This window comes from Lycium barbarum, chromosome 11 (assembly GCF_019175385.1).
Source record: "Lycium barbarum isolate Lr01 chromosome 11, ASM1917538v2, whole genome shotgun sequence".
NCBI classification, from domain to species: domain Eukaryota; kingdom Viridiplantae; phylum Streptophyta; class Magnoliopsida; order Solanales; family Solanaceae; genus Lycium; species Lycium barbarum.
In genome coordinates, this window is record NC_083347.1 from 102,469,275 (window position 1) to 102,473,676 (window position 4,402).

The 4,402-nt window shown below is 29.7% G+C and overlaps 1 non-coding gene across 1 annotated transcript; it reads right to left on the bottom strand.

The window, feature by feature from the left end:
- Positions 1-544: 544 nt before the first annotated feature.
- Positions 545-631, bottom strand: LOC132620739 (small nucleolar RNA SNOR75). The gene has a single exon (XR_009575169.1). It is a non-coding gene; the product is annotated as a small nucleolar RNA SNOR75 (small nucleolar RNA).
- Positions 632-4,402: the final 3,771 nt, after the last annotated feature.

Consider the following 4,402-nt stretch of genomic DNA (forward strand, 5'->3'; position numbering starts at 1 on the left):
GCTACCCTTCAATTAATTTAATGAAAGGTACCTCAATAGCTTAAGAGATTTATAGTTCTCATCATTGCCACAATAATCAAAAAATAGCCCTTAGTCAACTTTTTTTTTAAAATCTAGCAATCACATATTTGATCGGTTCAATAAAAAATAACTACATTTGCTAGTAAAATCACAACAAAACATAAACATATACATATATTATATTATTGTAATTTGGCTAGTAAACATAATTATTTTGCACTAATATTGAAAAAAAACTATATGAATATGCAGAGTGCAAAAACACTCCTAGCAGAGTTCATGTTACACATTTGGTCAGTTCAGTAAAAATAATTACATTAGCTAGCTAAATCACAAACAACATATACATATATTATTGTGATTTAGTTAGTAAAAGTAAATATTTTGCACTATTACAGATATGCAGTGTAAAAATCCTTTTTTGGGAGGCAATATTTTGGAAAAACAAGGACGAATAAACCTAAAAAAACTAGACAAAAACCGGGGGGGGGGGGGGGGGGATGAAGAAAATGGGCAAAATAATTCCTCTCAGACAAATGCCTCGTTTTGTCTTCATGATTTTAAAAGAATGGATTTCAGACTCGTCATCTTTGTTTGTTCATCATGGAGGAAAATAAAAAAACACCAATAAAATCAACGATTTATAGGAATATAAAAAGGAAATAAGACTGGAAAAGACATTAAAAATTGAAGAAAAATGATTGCTCTAATGATATAAAAAAGAAAATTGATTGCCTTATGAATATATATAGGGTTAAAAAAGGGAGAGAGATGCAGCAACCTGATGAATTAGTTTGTACTTATAGGCGTTGAGTTTACTTTAGGGTTTAGCTTCTGGGCTTTGTTTCATCATTTGGGCTGGGATTGGGCTAGACAAGCCTACAAGGATCAGTTCATCTAGCCCAATGAGAAGAATCATTTTTTTGCGCGGATTGCCCTTCTTTTGGGGTGGTCTTTAAATTTTGCCCCTCATATTTGTGGTCTTTAAATTATGCCTCTCATATTGTTGGTCTTTAATTTTTGCCCTTCGCGTTGCAACCCTGAGCGTTCACGCAGAAATCATGAGGTTCTGGGTTCGAACCCCCGCTCAAGCATAAATTAAAAAAAAAATTGCAAGGCAAGGTTTGGGTCGCCTGTATGCCGGACCCAGCATACACTTGTTAAGGAATTACCAAAGTTATGTTGGACCCGGCATACTCATGCCTTATGGGCAGACTTAGCATAAGTATGCCGGGTCCGGCATAACTTTGGTAATTCCTTAACAAGTTTATGCCAGGTCCGGCATACTTATTGTCAAACTTTTAGTTAAGTCTTAACTAAAAGTCTTTTCCTAGTTATGCCTTATGGGGCAGACTTTTAGTTAAGGCACAACTAAAAGTATGTCCCATAAGGCGGAACTTTTCCTTAAGGCATAACTAAAAATTTGCCTTATAAGAAAAAGTCTATGTCATAAGGAAAAATTATGCCTTATGGGGCATACTTTTAGTTATGCCTTAACTAAAAGTCTGCCCCATAAGGCATAACTAGGAAGACTTTTAGTTAAGGCTTAACTAAACGTTTGCCCATTAAAAGTTTGCCCTTAAGTATGTCGGACCCGGCATAAACTTGTGAAGGAATTACCAAAGTTATGCCGGACCCGACATACTTATGCCAAGTCTGCCCATAAGATATAAGTATGCAGGGTCCGGCATAACTTTGGTAATTCCTTAACAAGTGTATGTCGGTGGGGGCATAGCGAAATTTAAACTGTGCCTTGCGAATTTTTTTAAAATTGTTGACTGAGTAGGGGTTCGAACATGGAACCCATGAGTTTTAGCCGAAGGGCAAAATTTAAAGATTTCAAATAAGAGGGGCAAAATTTAAAGACCACCCCAAAAGAAGGGCAATTCTGCGAATTGCCCGGGAAGAATCGGCAGAATTATAGGGTCATTAGCATAAATGCGGGTCATTCGGACAAATGTCCTATGGGAAAGTTACATAAATATAAGTAAATAAGTAAAATATTTCATAATCTACAACTATTAACTAAATTACATAATCTACAATATATACTCTATATTTAGGGTATATGTATAATTTTATACCATAAATAAAAAAATGTTGCTATGAATAAAAGGCTAATAATAAGGAGTTTCCTATATTAGTGATAATCAAATTAAATACACATCAAAAGTCAAAACACATTAATTACTTTTCCAAACATCCCAATATACTCAGCTAGCATTAATCCAGAAAATAATATACTACTATTTATATGATATATATTATACAATTCCTAGAACAAGTATATATATTCTTGTACTTATATATACGTATATTTCACTATTATATACTATATATAATATTATTTTTTATGTATATTAACTAGTATATACTATATATAAAATAATTTCTTGTGTATATTAAACAAAAAGTAATATATATATATATCTTTGATCACATACTTGCTGTATATATTAGGCATATATTATTTATTATATTAAATATATACAAATATAAATTTCATTGAGTTAATTTTCCTATATCATGGAAGAAAGAGAAAAAAAAATTGAATAGTGAATATGTAATGGCAGAAAGAAAGCCAAGTTTAATGGGATGAGGTGTTAATTATTAATTAAGATCCTATTTTAGTGGTAATCCATAAGTAATTATATTATTCTATCTATATATTGTATATTGTATACTTTATATATTATTGTATAGTACAATTGGTTAGCACATAGAGTAATACTGTATATATAGGTATATCGTAATATTATATACTATATACACAAATAATATTATTATATTATGTACTATATATAATATGCAAACTTAAATATACTAATTTCTACTATTATATTCACAAACATTTTGATATCATCTTTTCAGTTTAATATACCAATTTGAATATACCATATACTTTCTAAGGTATATTTTCATGTACATTTCTTATACCATATTTCCATATATCATATCTTTTCATGTACTTTTATTAATATTAATATATTCAAATAATTTCTTTTAGTCACAAAAAAATAATTGAATCATCATCAAGTGAAATTAAAAAAAAGAAGAATAAAAAGGAGGAAACGAAAGAAAAAAAAAGTCTTTTTAAAACGGTAGATAGAATATGGTATTTGAAGTTGATTTTGTTATGTTTAATTGGAAAATTACATTCTAATGATTTTGAAAGAAAGAGAAAGTAAAAAATGGATATACATTAATGGTAGTAACTCCTAAAATTAAGTATTATTGATATTTTAGGAATGTAATAAGTTGTATTTTTGTAATTAAGAAGTTAAAATTTTGAATAAGTTATATTTTTGTAATTTTTTTAAAGTAGTTGTAATATTTTTTATTACCATTTGAAAAAGTTGTATTTGTGTGACTTTTTTGGTGATAGTCTTTAATTTTTGTCCCTCAAATCGCTGGTCTTTACATAGAAATTATGATTTATGGCTTGTCCGATTTTGGGACAAAAATTAAATACCAGTCCCATATGAAGTCAGCTGGGCAATTTTTTTGCATAAATGTCCTAAAATTTGTGGTCTTTAATTTTTGCCCTAAAATTTGTGGTCTTTAATTTTTTCCCTTTGGTACTTTTGGCGCGGCATAATTTAGATTTCGTAAGACATAGTTTACGTTTAACTTCGGCATATGTATCATAACATCAGCACAAATTATATCGGACAAGTCAAAATTTTCAACACTCAACATTATCTGAATAATACTACAAAACTTATGCCCCATAACTTAATGTAACATCCCGTAAATCCGTATAGAGTGTGAAAGCATTGTATGAGTCCTTTGAAACCTTATATGTTGGGCTACGTACATGACTTTAGGCTAAAGACCCAAGAGGAGATGGTCAAAATGAAAAATTCACTGCAGTTTCACGAAAAGGAGGTGTTATACCCCATTTTAAACGGGTTAAATTAGAGTACAACATATTGGAGATTCCTATTTGTTTATTTTAAGGAGTCGCCACCTAATTAATTTAATGGTGAATTAGGACACCTAATTTATTAACTAAGGTAAAACCTAACTAAACTTCCGTTAATGGTCTGCTTAATTAGCGTGATTCTAGGTAAGAGTTCTAATTATCCTAAATGGAAGGGGTTAGGCATTCTTTAGGATCCGTTAACTACGGTTATCCAGCCAAACTTAGGTTAATTAATTAAGGCAAAATATAGTGTTTAATTTTAAAAAATGGCTTACAAATATTGCCAAAGTTTTTAAAAGAAAATAATGTTAGTTAAAATAAGATTTACAGAATATAATAATTTGTATAAAAGAAGAACTTTAAAGACTATTTTAAAATAAGACTTATAAAGGTTGTTAAGGTTTTGAAGAAAGAATATAATGATGCTATTTAAATAATACTTATAAATATTGCCAA